Source organism: Phallusia mammillata, chromosome 4, assembly GCF_965637545.1.
Source record: "Phallusia mammillata chromosome 4, kaPhaMamm4.hap1.1, whole genome shotgun sequence".
Classification (NCBI taxonomy): domain Eukaryota; kingdom Metazoa; phylum Chordata; class Ascidiacea; order Phlebobranchia; family Ascidiidae; genus Phallusia; species Phallusia mammillata.
Genome location: NC_137255.1, coordinates 23,427,602 through 23,449,962, shown reverse-complemented (window position 1 = coordinate 23,449,962; position 22,361 = coordinate 23,427,602). Strand labels below are relative to the sequence as shown.

The following is a 22,361-nucleotide window of genomic DNA, read 5'->3' as shown; positions in this document are numbered from 1 at the left end:
GTTGAATGACAAACAACTGAAAACAATGAGACAGTTCAATGTAGCTCATCACAATATACACGCAAATCGTTTAACGTGCCACAAAACAGCAGTTTGAGTGCCACCTTGGCACGCGTTGAGTGCCACCAGGTGTTGCAGACTTAATGGTTAAGAAGCAAAAGCAGTGGTTAATGGTTAAGAAGCAAAAGAAGTAATTACGACATACTCGAAATGTCGACGCAATCTATACGGTATTAAAACTATCTCTAATACATATTAACAATTTCGTTTGCAAATACATTTATTCGTGAACAATTTCATTCGCCTAATGCTGCAAAAAGCGCATGTTCAGAGTATATAAATCACTGTCAAAGCAAACTACGCGTTAATTTTACAACGTGTATGGCGTCAGTTACCGATCACGACTCGTTTGCATACACCTACATGAACACTTTACAAAAGCCCCTGTCCGCAAGGTTTCATGAATAGTTTTATTTTTTTACGTCATTTAAAATCGTCATAATTTTTCCCGGTCTTGGCTCTATAATAGCCAGTTGGAAAGAGGGCGTTTTTCCCCATCTTCCATTCAGATGAAACAAGAAAAGACATGCAACGTTGTAGCATCAGTAGATCAAACATTGTCTGTAAGATTAAAAATGCGCACCATCAATAGCATATCTTCAAATTTACGAAACAGTCACTTTATTTTATTTTATGAATTGCCATTGTCATCTGTTACCAATGTTAAATGTTTTCCTTACAAAAATTGCAAATTCTAACTAACTTAATAGCTATTTTCCAGCACATTTTTTTCAGAAACAGGGAGATTGGCAGCTAAAAAAATGATTCAAATTAGTAACTTTTGAATCCCATTTGCAGACTAATCCACCAACAAGTGTTTAAAGTATCATAGCATAACAAAAAATACCCTCGTTTCACACGTGATTAGTCCCAAGTTTCGATCAGTTTAAAATTTTGTTTGACGTATAACGTTTAATATGCACATCAGTATTAGCTGAGCTCACGGGTTGCTTCAGAATATGTAAATGAGGTTTGATCCCTATCAACAACTTCCGCTGTGACGTGCAGTTTCCCTTGTACGGCTATAAAGTCTATGGCGCGTTTGGTAGCCCCAATAAGACGTGCGAGTCTTGGCTTAGGCATGGGAACGGTTAGGAAAAGATACAGTTGTTTTTTGTAATAAAGTTATAAACTCATGAAAGAATGGTTATGCATTTGGCACATTAGTTGGTTAAAACAAAAAGTTGTGAGCATTGATGATAGCAGTTTGCTATGAATATTTGATTATGTATGTAAAATTCTCATGTTGCCTTATTCGGAATTAGTTAAGTTAAAAACAAGTTTAAGTATAGATTGGATAAATATTTATATTTTTGTTTCAGGCAAGTGTTTACAACATGAAGTCAAACTTAGTAGCAATTATTTTTATGTTTGGACTTGCCAAGTCGCAAACATGGCACAACTTTCAAGGAATGGATTATCTCATAGAATACTCTAGACAATCACATGCGGACTCTGAAATTGCATGTGCCGCGAAAAATGCTTCATTGGCGATTGTTAAAACAATCGAACTGCAAAACTTTCTGGAGGTCGGGATGAAAAATTTAACATGTGAGTTTGGCACATTACTTCTCAGTAAAGCTGCGCTAAATTCGGACCATCAGGTCGTATGCTTTACGCCTACGGTTTCCGTTTACCAGACAACTTACAAAGTAGCATCAGAACATACTCCCTTTAAAATTCACAGTGACCTTGCTAACAGTATGCAATTAAAAACATACAAGGATGCACATATTTGTGGAAATTAATTAAAAGAGGTAAAAATCAGTACAGTTTTCAACTTTCTGTTTTGCAGTTATGGATAACCTCTTCCACATTGGTGCAACCCGAATCAATGACACAGAGAACTTCCAATGGACTGATGGGACAATTCTCAATGTAACCCAGTTTAAAGGGAAGAAACCAGGTACAGCTGCCTCACACCGGAACTGTGTGATGATGGGTTGGACAAATAGAACTGGTGGATACTATGTGCTGACTGATGCGCTTTGTTTATCCTGGCTGGGACATGTTTGCCAACGCAAGTCAATACGTAAGTAGAAACAAACAAAGAGCACAAAAAAGTTCTGTTGAATGATGTTTTCATTTTCTTTCTAAAGATACAACACCTATTACGAATTTGGTTGCGTCAATTCCACAAATTGACTCTGTTTTGGACGATGCTACGCAAAAAGGTAAACCATAGTTTTAAAATTTATGAAAGAAATGATTCCTTGTTTTGAAGCAGAGGTTTAAAATCGGATTTTAATTTGGCCCTGTCTGTTCTATAGCATCAAAAGTCAAGTTGATTGCTCTTTGTAACTGACACTAATAGGGTGTACTTTAACTTCCTTTCAGATTAATTATAATTAATACCCAATCTTTTGTGCAGCTCTCCTAATAAGTGCAGTCATTGTCATTGCAATTTTACTTGCAACCAACGTCATCAGTCTATGTTTACTCATAACGTTAAAGAGGAAGTCAACGTGAGTACCGTGTATGCCTGTATAAAGTTCAATGCCTAATGAGACAAGAGTTCAAACGTTATAAGCATTACTCAACTATTAGGGCTAAAAAGACATTAACAACTAGACTACAGGAGTACAGTTGCTGCTAAATTTACATAGCCACACAATGGCTTTAAAAACTTACAAACCAATCCCGATAATCCAATACATTTAGGATGAACGTAGCTTTCGAATTTATTGGAAATGGCAAACATTGTAAAACTATAATGGATTGTATGGTACTTGTTTGTTTTAAAGTTTCAAACCAACATGTTTTGTACACAATAAACCTAACCATCTATTTTCTGACAGTCTGTTACAACAAGACACTGTCTCAGAACTTGGACAAGATGTCGAACAAGTGAAACCTAACCATGAACCATCAAATCCTGCTCATTATTACATCAATGAAGATGCACCGAAAGGTAATTACCCCCTTACTTAAGCAAGGACTAACAGCGTGAAAATTTGACAGTTACTATTTTCACGATTTTTGTTTTAGATTCAGCACCCTTTAGATATGCTGTCTATGTTAACGCTTTCGGTGATCACCATTCAACGAAAAACCAACGAATAGAAGATGAATACATTGAATTTACAGATTAAATATCCAAATCAAGCGTACCACTCATTGTTTTAAAGATTGTGTATTATGTTTGTTTGTTTTTTCATTCAAATATCTTTTCTGTTCAACCTATTGCCGTTTTTTGTTTTCAAACTTGAAAAACCGTGCGAAGCATATAAAAAATTAATGAACACATGGTGCTAATTATATACGTAGTGTCTAGAATCAGTGAGTCGAACCGGAACTGAACCCGAACCCGCGAACTGGTTTAAACGGTTTATTTCATTAAACCCGAACCGAAACGAACCCCTAAAAACAAAACAAAGTGAACCCGAACACACCCTAAAACCATATGACCATGCGGTTCGACTCCGCCTAGAACGATGTTTTGTCTTCCACAAACCTAAATGTGCAATGGTCAGCATACACGATACAGCCTACAAAACAGGGATTATTTCTCTGTTAATGTTTGCAAGTAGAGGGAACTTTGCCAAAGTTAAGTCACACACGTGAAACTTGTTTGGTAAACTTTGCTTCAACAAATTAGGAAATCGTTTGGAGGCGTTAATGTGCCAACGCAACACAGATGTAATCATCACAATACACGTCAGATTTACTGAGGTAAAATGCGTTCAAGACGCCTATTTATCCGTCTATAGCTGCAGTCCATGGTCATGAATGCACTAGTAAATAAATGTGTGTCGGGAGAGTATTCGAACAACCAAATGTTGTTTCTTTGATGATTAAGTGAAGACATACCGGAAATATATAAAAATCAAATTTAGTTTTTGATAAACGTTAATAAATGAAACCATTCTGCTTTTATGTAGGGCCGTTTTAAGAGTACACGGTAATTGCAATTGCGGTAAAAGAGTTGCTCAGGCTTTGCAATTGATATGAGTTTGTGGGTGATGTTATTGAATGTACTAGTTGTTTGCGGTCAACGAACACTGGCAGAAACATGGCACACATTTCGAGGACATGAATATCTCGTTGTGTACTCGCCTTATGCCAGTTCACATGCTGAAGCAGAAACTGGATGTGCCTATAGAAATGCCATAGTAGCAAATATTAAAACAGCACGAATACAAAACTTTCTGGTCGACCAGATCGGTAACTTGACAGGTAAATATTTTCAACCTATAAGCCACAAAAGTAAAATATTCCACTAAAGGCTCAACATTTATTGTATGAAAACAAAGTAAACTGCAATGCGATACAATACAACTATGAAAGGTTTGTCCTTATTTTTGACATCTTATTTTCAATTAATAGTCAAATTCATCCTGCTGCAAGTAAACGTAAACTTGGGCTCAAGAAGTATTTTCTAAGAAAAAGGAGATACTGGAACAGATTGTTTCTGGCCAAAATATTACATATGATATGTCATGGCTTATATAAATGCATAGATTTGTTCAAAAACGTTCGTTTCGTTTCGTATGAAAATTCAATTTTTGGTATTCCTTATTTTAAGTCGATGGCAATCTTAACTAATAGGTCTAGGAGTCGTTTCGATTTTAAGCCAGTTTTGACTCTTTAAGATAATTCCCAATTAACTCACCAGAACAATTTAATTATTATATTAATCGTTTCTAGACTTCCCTTTCTCATTCCACATCGGTGCAACACGCACAGGGAGCACCAATGACTTTCAATGGTCTGACGGAATTATTGCTAGTGTGGGACAGTGGGCTGTTGGTGAACCAACCAATAGTGGTGGAAATGAGAATTGTGTGATAATGGGTTGGATACATTCACTCGACGCATCGTACAAGTGGCGTGATGTACCTTGCTCATCGTACTCAAGATATATTTGTCAAAGTATGACTAACGTCGGTAAGCACTTACAATTGCTAGTGTAAATGTGGTAATTATCATATTTAGGAGTTACATTGACAACAGCAACAACCATTTCTCCACCGAAGCTATCAACCATTCACCCACCGACATCACCAACCACTTCCCCACCGACATCATCAACCATTTCCCCACCGACTTTTGCATTCAAGACTAATACCTTAGATAAAAACACCACCCTAAGTACGAAAGCATGTTAAGCGTACAAAATTGTGGATTCTTTTTTGTGGTTTCAATTTTGGTTTAAGACCGCACACTATTTTTTGATTTTTTAAAAACACTAAATATTTGTGGATTCTTAATGATGTTAAAACATCATTTTTTAGTCATCAGTTTCATTAATAGTGTCAACAAATGTTTTCTTTAGTCCAATCCGTACAGCTTGCACTGCTGCCCAGAGCACATTCGATATTTAGTCACAAAAGTCGTGATTTTGGTGAAAACAAATTTTAGCAACATTATCATGCTAATAATCAGGAATTTTTCTTGTTTTTTTTTTTATTGAGACATTATACTTTTTTAAACGAGTAATCTTTTCATGATTGCAAATCCTCATCAGTTTGGTAAACGCCAAAACCCATAAACCATCAACATTCTTTTTGGTGTTCGCATTTTAATGTGCTATTTTTCAGCAAATGTCGACACCACTGTGTTTTTGTTGACACAAAATCCAGCCATCAGTCGATTGGCATCCACATCGGACGAACCCCTTACTACGAATAGACCACATCAATTCAAAAGTAAATCCCAAAATGCACTTTTTCTACACTTAATTTTTTTTACAAATTTGAAATTAACTTTTAGCTTAACGAAGTAATAGTGTGACCATAAGTTTGACCTTAAAAGTTGTCTTGGAACCGATTGCATTAAAATGTGTCAATGACGAATTAATAAAAGGAGTAGAAAAATAGTTTTAAGTTACCACACAACTCCGAGTTCCAAAAATGTTGGAAAAAAATAAGCAGGCCAGTGTGTTTGAGTTGTAAACGACACTTTAATTTTATCATTTGAAATAAACTGGGTTGACTGTATCAAGTTAGACAAACGTCATTGTTACTTCGAATTTGTTGTTTGTATCTTTTTTTAGCAAATGTCGATACCACTGCATCGTTTTCCACCTTTAAACCAAGCAACAGACTGACAAGATCTACATTGGAACCAACATTTTCCACAATTACAAAACATCAATACAACAGTAGGTTGCATAAAAAAAAAAAATAATTAACTTACAAAAGTAAAAATTTTGTTTTATAATGCGGTGGTTCACTGTTTAATGACGTGATATTGACTAAAATATTTTTGCTGTCTGATGTCAACTACGAAAGTTCTAATTATATCATGGTCGTAGGTTTTTTTACGGGCAAACATCGGTAAAAAATTTGTTATTTATTTCCTGCAAAAAATCATTCCAGATTCTGGAACGACTAAGACTATGACATCTGCTATGGTTACTACAGGAAAAGAATCAACAATTTCAAAACTGGCACCAATCGAAAAAGGCCAAGACAAAGGTACATAATGTGCAAAGTCAATCATATAAAACTCAATCATAACTTATTTATAGTGATGACTTTACATTTTTCAGATTTAGTCATCTGCTTAGTTGTCGTTGGACTTCTGTTGACCACCAATCTTATCAGTTTGGCTGTGATTCGCAAGTTATATGCAAAACGCAAAACGTAAAAAGAAACAATTTTAACTCAAATATAAAAACAAGCAATATACATTTATTTATTTTGTACAGTCTGTTGCCGCCAATGACATCAAACGTGGTTGAGCCTATACCACAGCAACAAGCTGGGTACGAAAATGCAATGACATCAACTTTCAACAAATACGAAGAAATAGAAATGGGTTTGTTTCTTATCTGATATATGAAATTTATCTTACTTGTTTAAAAAACACGTTTAGATTCTGTTGGGAAAAACAACACCGTGAACTACACTAAGGAAAAATTGGAAGATTCTACAAAGTATGACATCATTGCCAACGATCTTTAAACGGCAGGCGCTCTGTCTACATAAGAAAACTGTCTTTCTTGTATATTATATTATTATTAATTCAATATAAAATCAATAAACAGTTTAAACAAGTTCATCAAGTGTTGTTTTTTGTATAATATAATGAAATTTGCTAGTTGTTTTTGACATATAATGCGACAAATGCTATATTACTACTGCATTAAAAGGTTTTAAATTAACACTTACGTCTTTATTAAAGTATTATAACACCACGAATACAACATTACCGTTTTTTATTCCTTTAAAAGAAATGCAAATGCAGAAGCCCTGTGAAATATAGAGGCCCAAAAGTGTCATTTCGAAATTAAACAAAACTACAGATAACGGCAACAGCGCACTCAAGATATTAATATCACACCTATACCAAAATATCATATCAACGACTGAACTATAACAATTTTTTTCACATTACACCAGTTCCACTAATAACCAGATACGGAATAGACGGGCATAACCATGCACATAGCATAGCCTATCAAGTCTATAGAGCTCTTCTGGCAAAAGCAAAATACTTTTGCCAGAAGAGCTCTATAGACTTGATACTATGCCTGGCAGCAACAGCTTATAGCATAGCCTATGCTAGACAAATTGTGATCGAGCGGGAGTAGCGCTCTACTGTATAGCAACAATCATTGTTGCCGGCCACGTATGCTGCACATATCAGCTTCGCACTAAAAAGTAAATCGTTGCATGTTTATCCCAGCAAACGTATATCTTTATTATTAACTCAACTAGTGCTACATTAAATAATGTCAAGTCATTCACCAGAAATGCGTGAGCTAACACTTGAAAATAGAAGTGCCTGCATTCTCGTATCTAGATCAGGGCTACTTAATTAGTTTTGTCAAAGATTCAGATAGAAAAGGTAAAAATTACCAACGGACCGGACGCTTTTGTCAGAAATGTTATTGGGCGTTAAACATAAATTCACTTCTAGCGATAGTTATATTGGCACAACGACATACAGAATACATTTTATCTGGTTTTGCAGGATTGCATCGTAAAAGAAAGATTCAAAATTCAGTTTATTACATCACACATACAATTGTGCGCAAACCATCGCCGCTCTGTTATTTGTATAGTGCAGGGGTCGTCAACCCGAGGCTCAGCGTGCGGCTCTTTGATCCCTCTAATGCGGCTCAGGTTTTAAAATTACCAAATGTTTGAAACATATGATTTTAAAATCTGTGGCAATTATGCCGGACACAAAAGTTGAAATTGAAGCGTAACTGCTTCTAGTAATTAGCCACAACCGCGCTTACCATGAAACTAAAAGAAGTAAACTCGCGGCGTGCAAGTTGTTTTGGTCTGCAGTGTGTGCGCCCGCGCAACAACATCTGTTTAAAATTGTTATGAAACAAACATATTAAACAAAGAAAAAAAATTCGCGTCTGAAGAAAACAGAACATTTACCGACACATGGGGAGAATAATTTGCTTTCACTGCTGATAAGGCTGGTTTGCCAATGTGTCCAATAATATGCAATTAGAAACTAGCTAACAACAAAAAGTTCTTATGAAGTTGCATTTCGTTTCACATTTCAGTACGACTTTGTGGCTTCTAGTGTTTTATTTACTATGTGAAACTGGTTCAAATGACTCTTTGAGTAATAAAGGTTGGCGACGCCTAGTATAGTAAAACTATCGACCATTTTTGTCACAGCTAGACAATTTGAGCTCACATTAGATTTTGGAAAACCTTAGGACTTCACGAAGTCTCGCGATTAATCGTTATGCGGACCCCGGGTCAAAAACTGCCGCTACATAGCAATGATCCAGTAATTAACACACAAATGATAGTCTATAAGTTGCCGTAATCAGAAGACTGTCCAGGTCCACATACAACGCCTCAAAGGTCGGGATATGGACCGCGGTCTGCCATTTGATTAGCCCTGATCTAGATAGTAAATATAAAAATTAGTTTAAACCAGTTTTTAGGAATTAATACTTGCGGTGCTTCTATTAAGTCTGTGTTTTTTTTTTTCATCAACCATTTCTAAACAAATGTTCAACAAGCCAACTTTCAGGACAAAATGAGACAAGGACTCACGGACCACCATAAACAACGTTTTAAGCAACAGTATCACAGCCAAACCATATGACCACAAAAGACAAAAAGTATCGGCAAGTGACCAAAATGCACTTAATATAAGAGATTGTGAAAACAAACCGTTTACAAACTTCCCATTGCAACTATCCTTGTTCTACATAGGATAAGATCCAAGTTTTGGGGGATATGACTCATTACGCTAGCGCCACTAAATATTCATTACACTTATTGGCTGGTTTGCACGACATGCAAATGACGATTATCCCTGTCAACTACTTCCGCTATAACGCGACATTTTTTTCTATGTATAGCCCTGTTATCTACATGTATTTGGTAACTTAGATAAACCGAGGTTCGGGTTAGGCAAGTTATTCGATGAATACTGCTGGTAGTGTTTATTCACTTGAAAACGTGCAGATTTATTTTGCAGTCAAATGTTGAAATTTCAGACCAGAAGGGCGTTCAATTCGTTCAGCATAAAATTGGTAGGGTGTATGTAAAGTTGTTGTAAGCGTGGTCTAAAATAACAAATTATCTGGACCTGTATTGCTGTATTTTTTGGCGTAACCGTTTCGCAGACGCTGAATGCAAAACACCGAAGTTCGCTTATTCCGACTCGATTTTAAGGGTTTTTTAGCCTTTGACAATGTCTGAGAGAAGTAGTGCTTTCCAATCAGAATCAGTCATCTCATATTGTTTAACGATATGTATTTCACCCAGAAGGGCATCATCAGTCGTTCTTATTCATTCAGAATTATTTTGTTGGCATATTGTTTAACAATATTTTGATGACCGATTCTAGTTAGGAAGCACTACTGCTTCATCAATATTCTCACAAATAATTCCATATATATCAGTGCTCTTCGTCACAAGATGCCTACTATTTGCGGGAAAGATCCTGTAAATAAACACACAATGTCAACAATCTTGTGGACGTTGTGAAACTACCGTACTATAGGATGTGATTGATTCCAAGTTTTAAACATTTGACTTCAAAACTTTTCTATGACGCACAGCACAATTATTGTTTAAGTATCCCCGTCAGTCTTTCTACTCGTGTGGTTCTTGAATAAATGCAAATGGGAATTATTAATCACTTTCACCAACTTCCGCTACGACGCGACATTACCTTTGCACGACACTAAATTCTACAGCTTTTAATAGGCAAAACGCCACAACGAAGTTCTAGAAAGGTATATAGCTACCATTGATTCTTGTTTTAGGTATTTTAGAAACATAAGAATTTTTTTGCAGTTAAATTTTAAGATTAGAAAGAGATTGATTGTAACTTAGAACATAAAATCACTAGTTATAGTAAAAAAAAACTAAATTTACACTATTTTTTCTGTAAGGTAAGAACGAGAATTTTTTATATAATTGCTGTTGCACTTTTACTTCGAAAGGACAGAGATAAGTTTACGAACCTGTTCCTAACCAGTGCGTTTTTGTTTTCAAAAACGTTTTGCAACATGAATTTGTACTTATTACTAACTATTGTGATGTTCGAACTGGCCAAGACACAAACATGGCATTCCTTCCAAGGAACAGATTACCTAATCAACGTTTCATTATATACTCACGCTCAAGCTGAAACTGCTTGTACAAAAAACAATGCATCTCTAGCTAACCTGAAGTTACCCGAAGCGCAAAATTTTGTGGTGAACACAATAGTAAATTTAACAAGTAAGTTTCAGATAAAACTGCGCTTCTAGCCTTAGATTTAGTTCCTGATCTTATAGTGTTTACAACATCAATCAAAAGTTGCTTTAGCCTATTTTGATAACTTATTAAATCAACATTCTGCAATGAATGGGTAAAACCAGTCCACTAGTCTGCAAGCCTTGGCTTTTAAACAGTGATATTGCTTGTTTTCAGGTTATTACGATGTAATTGTCTTATTTGCCCAACCGGTGGCTTCCACAACCAAACAAAATTTATATTACAAAGTAAACATTTGTTTAGCTGTTACTTGACTAAAATTATATTTGTATGTATATAATAAACAAAAATATGAAAAAGAGAAATATTACTAAGCTTTCCGTTGTGCAGCTACCCGCATTTTCTACTACATTGGGGCAACAGGAATTAATGGCACAGACAAGTATCAATGGTCCGATGGAACAAGACTTAACGTTTCGAAATGGAACGAAGAACCCATAAAATATTGTGTGGCCATGGTTTTAACAAATACATCTATGCTGTTATACAAGTGGAATGAGATACCTTGTTCGGCCATGCTAGGATATATTTGCCAACGGAAAATAACAAGTAGGTGTAACGCAAGTCAATAAACTGACATTTGCTATTTTAATTCAAAACGGAAATGAGTTGCCGATTATGAATGTCCCTTTAGACAAAATGATAATAAGTACGAATTCAATCTCATAAAAAACCTACAAAATCAATTTTCATGTACGGGTAAAGAAAGATCATGGTGAAAAATCACTCTTGAAGTATTTGTAATGTAACTTTCAAACAACAAAATGACATTTTTAAGACGCATATTTCTTTTGCAGCAAATGTGGACACCACTCCATCTGACACAACTCTAAAACCGACAAGCATGATATCTACGTCAAACACTACAAATACGACACGACCAGCCAAAAGTATATGTTACTTCGGATACCTGATACGCTTTAAATGCCGCAACAAACTTGTAATCTAAATCGATTTTAGTCGTTTTAAATTGGTTAGGGTAGTCAAAAATTAATAGTTGTCATAAAGTTAAGAAACAAAAGCTTTGTTCTTATCGTATTTCGTACATTTTAATAATCCATACGCAAAAAAAGTTTACGTTTATAACTAATGGTGAAAGTCGTAACGAGACATTTATTACAAACACTGAAGGAAACCTGGTATCTATCGGTATACATGAAATGTCGTCTATTTTTAAATTTTTGTTGTTGTTATTCCTTTTAGATTTAATGGTCCTTCTCGTTGTAATTGGATTTCTGCTTTTCACCAACCTTATTAGTTTGGTGGTGATCATCAAGTTGAGGACACAACACAAGAGTTTACTACTAAAACCTTCACATGTGCTTCAGCCTAATCAAGTTAAAGAAACCTTATACGAAGTTCCCTTACCAGCACCTTTTCACGACTACGGAAATGTACCAAATGGTTTGTTTATTAACTTATTTATTCGACATTTGTAAATGCTAAAGTTATATTCAATTTCAGCTGGAAAGAACAACTCTGTGTCTTATGTCAACGTAAATGCCGACGACGAAACTTAGAATGGGTTGAAGCTGCTTATTTGAAATTTACTTTCAATACCTTTGTAAACAAAACAGTATTCGTTGCATCAGACCCAGCCAAAATTTTGAGACACATAGTAACAGATAACGACAAACAACTTATTTACTAACATAATCACAACAAATTTGAGCAAAAATAACGACAAATGACCTCAGGAATAACGCCAATGATGCAGTAAGCATAATATTAATGAATTACTCACCAGACCATAAATCACTGTCTGTGCATGATGCACGTTAATGTAAATAATCTCGGACGTCACTCACTTATATTTGGCGGAAAACATCTCGATTGTTTTACGTGGGGGCTACTCTATGTTCCCAGGGTAGTGAGTTAAAGACTTATTGCGCCTGAATGTGAAATATTTTAGACCCGACAGCAGCCCCAATGACAATTGTGATGTTTCTTTGACGCAATGTCTAAGCTCATTTGTAACCAATGAAAGAATGAGGATGAATACTCTGATTTTGCAAAGAAGAATCCTTACATGTTTTATAAATCGGTGAGATACACGCTGCTTTTCAACACGTGTTTTATTGCTTATGTTTGCTTCTTCCTCAATTACGTTTTGCACTAAACTTTTTTTTGCATCAATTTCAAAACCATATGAATAAAAATAATGATGTGCTGTTACTTAGAGTATTATATTTTAAATACACAAATTAACAATTACGTTGGGTTTGTGTTAAAAAAAACACTAAAACAATATGAAACTGTGCAAAACAGCGGACTAGTCCAACACACGCACGGTACTTTGCATTTCCAACAACGCATGCCATTTCACTACGCTTAATATACCCTGCAATTTCGATTGTCCAAAATGCGTGTATTTGGGCAGGGGTGGGCAACCTTTTTCCGCTTCGCACAGCGGACCGTTTTGTAAAATTTTATCGCGTATCGGCCTGCAAAAACTACATGTCATTAGCAATGAAACTCTTTTTAGTTTATCATCCACCGGATAGTAGGTCGTAAAGTTTTGAAGCATTTAACCTAAAAAACGTCCACAGTCCTGTAACGAACTTATCGCGGACTGGCGGTTGCCAACCATTGTGTTAAAGCACACATAAACAACAAAAACATCAAAATCATTTTTGGACTTACATTTCAGAGCAAATTGAAAGCTATTTATGGTGTCTTGATTAGAACAAAAATTATTTCCAGTTAAACCAGCATAAGTTGGCATTAAGAAGAGTTAGTTTCTTTGAAAACTGATTGTAACTCACACATGTGAGGTTTGTTTGGCAAATTCTGCACCACCAACGCTAGGAAACCGAAGAAGACCATCTGCCAACGCAAGTACGCAACCAGGACGCAACTGATACAACAGACGTCATTTATACTTGATTCAGTTTTGGCACACCAGTTTTTATAACGACCTTATTTAGCTTAATTAGAAGAGCTTTGGTGCAATAAAACTTCGTTGTAGTGTCTGCTCAGTCAGATGCTGATTGCAGTTTCATGTCTTACGGTTTGAGAAAGAAATACAGTTGTATTTATAACAAGTATATGTGTTTTACAAAAAAAAATTATCGGCGGTTTGCAGTTTTGGCTCTCAACTGCTGAAGAATGGAACTTTTTATTACAATTAGCAAATAGTAGTAAACCAGTAGTAACAGTAACATGCTTTGTGTGCGGGAAACTTTGCTGAAACAAAACCAGGCGTGAATTTTCGGCACGTGATACTGACTGCTGTCAAACGTGTGGTTTACAGTAGAAGCTGAGCTTAAGGAAAAGGCATAGTTAAGTATTGCATTCGTAATGGGATTACGTGCGCTGGTAATAAGTATTCTGATTGTTTCTGGTCAACCAACAATGGCCGAAACTTGGTACACATTGCAAGGATACGAATATCTTATTGTGTACTCGCCATTTGTTAATTCCTATGCTCAAGCTAAATCTGGATGTGCTTCAAGAAGTGCAACAGTAGCAAATATCAAAACAACTTCAATTCAAAAGTTTTTGGTCGGCCGAATCGGAAACTTGACAGGCGAGTTTTTAGTTATACACTAATAGGTTGCATTTGGAACACAAGATACTTACTTAAAAGAGCTTCATCTAAACATCATTACTAGAAGAAACACATACAATCCATATAACACTTGTACTAATAATAACAACACTCGAAAATCTTTACGTCTGTTGTAGGAAGTATTGAATATACACAAGCTCTCTAGTCATTCCATTATCGAACTATGAACCGTTTGCAACTTGTCGCCAAATAAAACGCTTATTTAAACGATTAAAGCGATATGACACACTTTGCAGACTTCCCGTATTCCCTCTACATCGGAGCAACTCGCATAAAAACTACACAAAGATTTCAATGGACTGACGGAACAAGTGCTGATGTTGGACAGTGGTCTTTCGGTAAACCAAACAACTTTGAAGGAAATGCTAACTGTGTTTTGATGGGTTGGATACATTCACTTGATACATCATACAAGTGGCGTGACGTACCGTGTTCAACCTATTCAAGATATATTTGTCAACGAAATATGCCAGGTGAGAAGGTAAGGTTAAAATCGAACAAAATAAAGCAATACGTAAAACATGATGTAATCCCATTGTTTATGACTGGCAAGAGGTAATTGTCGAAGTATGAATAACATATTTGCACAATAACAAGCAGTCTGCCAATGTGCAACTGTGGTACCAGCTACTTGTATCCTATTTATAGCAACTACGTTAACGATGACGAGCTCAACTTCAAAAGCATCATCAGCAGCTACTTCTAAGACAGAAACCACCGATTTAAGTAAGAAATCCAGTTGTGTATAGGTAACACTTTAAATTATTGTTCTAGAAGTTAGATTATAAAAAGTTAACCGTTCCGTAACAGTGGCTAACAGACCAGTTTCCTTTTTCCACTATAGCTAGTCAGGCATAATTATCAAACAAATTACATTTGTGTTGTTTTTAGTAAATGTCGCTACCACCTTGTCATTGCTGACCTCAACTCCAACCTAGCAGAACTGACCCTTAACACAAAAACAACACACCAAGACAAAAGTTAGTCTAATAGACAATATCATTGTGCTTGGACTAAACAAAAAAACTTGCAAAAGTTAGATAAACATTTAGTCGGGCCAGTGATCATAAAATGTTTTGCATCAATTTAAACGTTGAAATTTGATATTCTAGCATCAAAACCTTCAGAAATTACGAAATTTGTAAAGACAACTCAGGAAGGGGGATTTAAATCTACACAATCATTTGTCTCTTCTGAACCACAACAGGATTATGGTAAAATGTGGTGTCAATGCAATCAAAAATGGATAGCATTAATTTTAATAGCGGTTATATTTTCAGCTTTATTCATTTACTGGGCTGTCATTGGTCTTTTGTTGCTCACCAACCTTATCAGTTTAGTTATAATTGGCAAGTTGTCGACACAACGCAAAAGGTATCGTTAAACTTTGTTTGAAACAATAAATGCATCCCTGGACTTTTTATCATAATGTTTCTCTTAGCCTGTTTCCACAAAACAGAATTGGATTAGGTAACGAAACAACATGCGAAGTTCCAATGCCAGCAACTGTTCACAATTACGAAGACGTACAAACAGGTTCGTTTCCCATTAACAGCAATAGACCACATAAACATTTTCTCTCTACTCAGTTTCAGGTGGGAAAAAGCACGCCGTGTCTTATGTCAACATAAACGTGGAAGATTCAACTAAGAATTGCGAGTCAGAGATTGCATACAAGTTTTCATCATAATTGTGCAGAAAGAAACATTGTTTCACATTACATTATGCTCACTATATAACATATATAATAAAACATTTAGTTTTTTTTCTGCATTAACTTACACAAAGTAACAATTAAAACGTACTGCTAAAAAAATGGAAATTATGGCCGATTAAAGAAAAGCTGAAGCAGCAATATTCTCATATATTCATTTGAACACGATAGTGCTAAAATTTTACAACTACAACTGACCAATATTTTAAATTTTTCATAGTATTATATTACATTAGTCACTCACCAGTAATATTTGAAATTAAAGTGTGAAAACTGAAATCACTCCATCCATGCATGTTGATTAAGGTCTTAATTGGACCTTGTGGAGACAGATTAGATTCAAGACAAATCATCAATGGTTTGATTCTAAACATTGATAAATAGTTTTTTTTTGAAGTGCATCACTATAGTATCTGCAACATACAGTAAGCATTGGCAACTAGTAAGTTAGTAGTAAAGTAAGTTAGTAGCCTTATACAGAAAAATTAAAGCAAACTGCTAAAACCCATCTACTTGGTAAAACGCTTGCTAACTTAATTGTAAAACCACTAATAAGAAACTTGGGTTTCTGATAAGTACCTGTCAGGTGGTTGATAAGAAACACAAGCAAGAATGAGGACAAAACGTGGTTTGAAGCAATGGAACTAGTAAATTGCTTTATCTTTATCTTTACGCGCTCAAAGAACTAGCTATTAATCTAGTGATAATTCACATTTACTGATTATACCATTGAATCAAAACCTAGTTTTCTATGTTAAGGCCTCACTTAGCAGTGTACCTATTGTTGTCCGAAAAAAAACAAGGTTATTGAACAATGTCTTAAACACAAATATCGATCGTATTTTTGTTTTTTTGCACAAACCGTGTCATGCAATTTATCCAGGATTTTAAGATGTTTCCAATTGTTTGTTTGTTTTTGTCGCACGGCTTATACTTTTTATGCCACCGTGTTTGAGATTATTTCTCTGAGTACCAGCAATGTGGAGACCAACTCTTTGTTGGAAAAGTGTCTAGGACTAGCAATAACAGCAAACAGTATTTAAAAACAAATCTATGTACTATTTTTAGTTGTAACATTTGTAGTTTGTTCTTAACATAACAGACTTGTCAACATACTTGGTACTATCATGAAAATTATATTAAAAAACAATGTCGTTATATTGCAGTTCCAACGCTGACACTTGTGAAAATTGCAAAAATAATGTGGCATGTGATTGACTCCTATTTTCGAACAGTTGACTTTAAACATTTTTTTTATTATTATTATTATTTTACGACAATCAGACGACAGTCCGGAAACTGAAAACTGTCCTTTGTCGTTTAAACATTTTAACTAACGCATAACGCAAAGGCGGTTTAACGATGCACATTAGTAATTCTGCTCGTGAGATTTCTTGAATAAATGCAAATTAGGATTATTAAGTCATTCAACTACTTCCGCTGCGATGCGACATTGCCACTAAAGTTTATCATGAAGTCTATATTGTGTCTGGGTACATTAACGCGCTAACAAAATTTTTTGAAAGGTATACTTGTCAATGATTAAACAGATCTTTAAGTGCTCAGTTATCTTGAAATCTCTATATTTATTCGAAGCTAAATTTTAGACATACATGCAAGGAACCAAATGTTGTACTAAAACTCTGTAAAAATGAAATCGATAGTCACATGCTTTTTAGTAAATCGTGCATGTGTGAATTAGGAAAGAAAATTTTTGCATGTTAGTGTTTTAGGCAGTCATAAAATTGCTGTTTGAAGCAAGGATGAAAATTTCACTGGTATGCATATGTCCGTTTGTTTCCAGGAAAGGTTAACAACATGAACTCGCACATACTTTTGATCATAATGATGTGCAAACTAGCTAAGACGCAAACATGGTATTCTTTTCAAGGAACTGATTACTTAATTAACGTATTATCATCAACTCACGCTCAAGCTAAAACCGCTTGTGCTGAAAACGATGCTTCACTTGCAAATCTCAAGGAACCCGAAGTGCAAAACTTTGTGGGAGCCAGAATAGTGAATTTAACAGGTGAGGTTACCATGAAATGAAAATTCTAGCCTTAAATTCGGTTCCTAAGCCGTGTCGTAACAGCAATTTACTTAGCACTGTGATAGTAAAAAAATTACCAACTGTAATTCCTTTTTGGTAATAATATAACTTACACCAAATCAAACCAAAGTCTAAATTCTCGTGGAAGTAGCTGTAGAGGATTTTTGGCGCAGTCGTATGGGCTTATGCAAAACTTTGAGCAAACTGATATAGCAAACCAAAGAAGTAGTAACCAAGTTCAACCCCGTACAGATATTCGCCGATTCTTCTTTATCGGAGTGACGCGAATTAATGGCACAGACAAGTATCAGTGGTCCGATGGAACAAGTCTTAACGTATCGAAGTGGAACTTCGAAAAACCAAATAAAACTTGTGTGATGATGAATTTGGTCAATTGGCCACCCAAACGTTTATACCACTGGAGTGAAATTCCATGTTCATTCACTGTAGGATACATTTGTCAACGGAAAATATATATTAATAGTAGTAAGTATCACTTAATATTAAGTAAGTATCACTTTTAAGTTCACGTTTCTCATGCAATTATTTATGGCAGAAGTCGACAGGATTTTAAATGCATCGTGTCAATTTACTTGTTATTCTAAAATGACAAAGACATAGCAAAATGTTTATGTGTTTGCATTATGAAGATTTGTTTTTGCTAATTTAAATAACATTTCAAACAGCACGTGCACAGATTCAAATGTTTACTGCGTTTGTGGTAATTCAACAACAACAACAAAAAACAATTTGAACGCAAACAATGTTAATTACGTAGTCCTAAAGGTTGTTGTTTTCAAATGTCAATTGAACCTACAAAAAGTATGTATAACCCCAAACAACAAACATGCTGTTTAAAACATACGTTTTATCGCATTGATGTTTGCAGCCAATGTGGATATCACTTCGTCCATGTCAACTTCAATTCCACTCAATAAGCTGATGACATCTTCATCAAACCTGACCCTCGACACCACAAATAAAATAAAACCAATCGAAAGTAGGTCACATTGGATTAATGATATTTAACGCTTCAAATACTAGATCAACTTTTCTTTGCGGCTAATTATTAAAATGAATTATAATATCCAATTAATTTCAGTTGATAAAGAAAATGACAGCTATTTACCACAGTCTTGATTATTGCCACCCCTTTTAGATTTACTCATTCTTCTGGTTGTCATTGGTTTTCTGCTTTTCACCAACGTTATAAGTGTGGTGGTGGTTGTCAAGTTAAGGAGACAACGGAAAAAGTTATCACCAAACTCTTCAAGTGTATATGAACCCAACTTAGATAACGAAACTGTATACGAAGTTCCAATGCCAGCACCTATTCACGACTACGGGAATGTACCCAACGGCAAGAATAGTGATAATGAAGCATAAAATGTGCTAAAAATGCGTCTTTTAGTGTTACTTTACCGTAAACAAAAAATATACGTCGTAACAACCGCTGTTTACTGATGTTAGTGAATACTTTATTAAACTTTGTACATTATACATTTTTTACCTTCAAATTTCATTAAGTTTAACTAAAAGCTATCGAATGATTTGCTTAATGTTTTTTTTCGTGCTTTTAACAAATGTTGCTATATACTAATCTAAAAATAACCCATTCTTGAAGATATGAACAAATATTGCGAGATTTATCAAAACGCACCAGAATTATTGTCATTTTTCGACTATTTGCCAAAGTGATTTGATAATACTATTTTCAATACAGTATCATAGACATACATCACATATAGTAAGTGTTTCTTCATGCAGTGCAAATATTTCCATGTCCACCATTTAAATCACGACTAACTGCTTGATGGTACGTATATTGTGCGTGTACGTATAATGCATTGCAGTTTTTTTCGATTATTTTTTACATCTGAATTGTATCAATGTGATTACACAAATTTTATGATTCTATTTAAAAAAGTTTTGCAAATAGTTTTTTTCAATTCATCTCAGAAATAAAAGTAACTCACCAGCCTATAAATCAGTGTCTATGCAAGATGTGCGGTAATATAGATCGTGTCGAACATCATTTACAGATCTTGGACAACAAGATATAAGTCATACCAAACTCAATTACCGCAATTACAGGATCCTCTTGTTTTGTAAACATGGAATTCAAGTTTCAAGCAAAATTGTTTACCACTTGGATGACAATTCCCAATCTACAGCGTCTGTGGTAGGATCAAGGTAAGTTATATTAACGTTTTACTTGAGTAACCAAAGCCTTCATATGATGCCAATACTAAATTGCGATAGTTTTATGTATGTGTAAGATAGATAGCACGCCTTACCAGTATATAGTTGTATGCAAATCTAGCTTCTAACACACCCACTTTAAGAAAAGGTATTGCACCTAAATGATTACACTGCGTTAGATTTCAAAACCTGTTGAATGTTTTCGGTGCTTTCATTCTGCAACTACTTTGCAGGTTATCGTTATATCTCAGTGCGATATCGGTGCAACACGAGTCAAGGGCACAAACAACTTAATATGGACTGATGGAACAAGTGTTAATAAGGCACATTGGAAGGAGAGGGCAGCCTTCCAAGACGTCGGTAAATTAGAGTTGTCAGAGGTCGTGGGGTGAGTTACTATACCCCATCGATATTATGTGTGGCTTGGTATACACTGTTCAAGTAAGTAAACGCGTATTGACTTCCCGAATGAGGTTTAGTTAGCATTTTAGCCATCCTGCAGATTCAAGTTTAACATCCTGCACTATTGCTTCGAGACTAAAAACTGTTTCTACGTCAGACAACAGAAGCCAATAAAGTAGGCCTACGTAAAGCGTAATTTTAGCAACGAAACGATTAATGCCATAGTAGCATAATTTTGTAAAAAAATAAAAAAGAAGGAGAAGGAAAACTACGTTGAATTTATTTTTAGATAAGTAAACAACAATATTTTGTTCAGTTTTATCAAAATTGCAGTCGTCTTTGTTGCCATTTTACTCACAACCAACGTCGTTAGTTGTTGTACTTGCAAAGTAAAAGCAGAAGACGAGGCAAGTATAATTTATATGTTCCAGTTATAACTTGATACCTGGTAATTGATAATGATAATAGGAAGCAAATTTGGATTTCCAATCGCGCCTTCCAAATACTAAACTTAATCATTTGCTTCCTATTATTATTAATTACCATATTCATAACTTATAAAGTATTTACAACTGTACATACACTACAGGTAGTAGTTTGATTGTTTCTAAACCAACATTCTCTGCACACAATATATCAAATGTTGTCGTGTGTTTGTTTATTTTGTGACAGGGAGTTACAAAACAACAACACAACAACCAATCAAGAAACGAAATTGCTTCAATATGATAATAAAACCATCAATTTTTGATTATCTTCATCTAATTCAACACCAAATAAAGTTGTATCATTCTCAAACTTGAGTATTTTTGTTACTGTGCCGTTAACTAGTGATGAAAGCATAGCTTATAACTTAATTGATAAACAAGAAAGAAGTACTAAGTGCAAAACATATAAAAACACTTTAGTTAAATTTTCTGCGTTGTTTGCAAAAGAGATACGCAAATGAGACCTGACACAAAAGAAATTTAAATTTAACTCGGCATGTCAAATTGTTTTCGTAAACTCTGCTTTACCAAAATCAGGAAATGGTATATCTACCACCGCAACCAAGATATGACAATCTCAAGGACAAAATTTAAACTTAGAAACAAATTAACTCGTAGGTTTAATACATGTAAGCTTACATGTAATTAAAAAGCATGATGTGGAATTCGAGCAGACAGACGCAACTTGCAGTTACATGATTGGCGAGAAAGTAGTACTATAGCATCTTTAAGGATATGTCCAGGTGATGCTTTACCCTAGCATTGTAGTTTTTGCAACTACTGAAGCAAAAATTAATCAGTTTGATGGTGATTGGTAAGTTATGGACACTACTAAAACGATAAATAAATCTATTTTGAGTTTTTTTTACAATACACTTGAATCGATGTGCGTACATCTGACAACAGCAATAAGTATTTCGGTTACCGTAAATAAAATTTATGATTCAATACTAATTCAAATAGAATAATACACTAAACGTTCTCAAACGTTAACAAACACCACGCGGAATGCGTAATACTAATACTAAACTTAAATAAATAAAATCAATCCCACACGAAGACATAGTGGATGTTTTGAAGACAAGTATTTTTTTATCAAGACAATACGTCAGTCATTGTTTGGTTTCACGATCGTAATACATCCCGTAAAACTGCATGACCAGTTCTGCCACAA

The 22,361-nt window shown here is 35.0% G+C and overlaps 1 long non-coding RNA gene across 1 annotated transcript; it reads left to right on the top strand.

Annotated features, from left to right (window-relative positions):
- Positions 1-2,481: 2,481 nt before the first annotated feature.
- LOC145222339 (uncharacterized) lies at positions 2,482-3,155 on the top strand. Its single transcript, XR_013859315.1, has 3 exons — positions 2,482-2,525; positions 2,859-2,971; positions 3,049-3,155. It is a non-coding gene; the product is annotated as an uncharacterized LOC145222339 (long non-coding RNA).
- Positions 3,156-22,361: the final 19,206 nt, after the last annotated feature.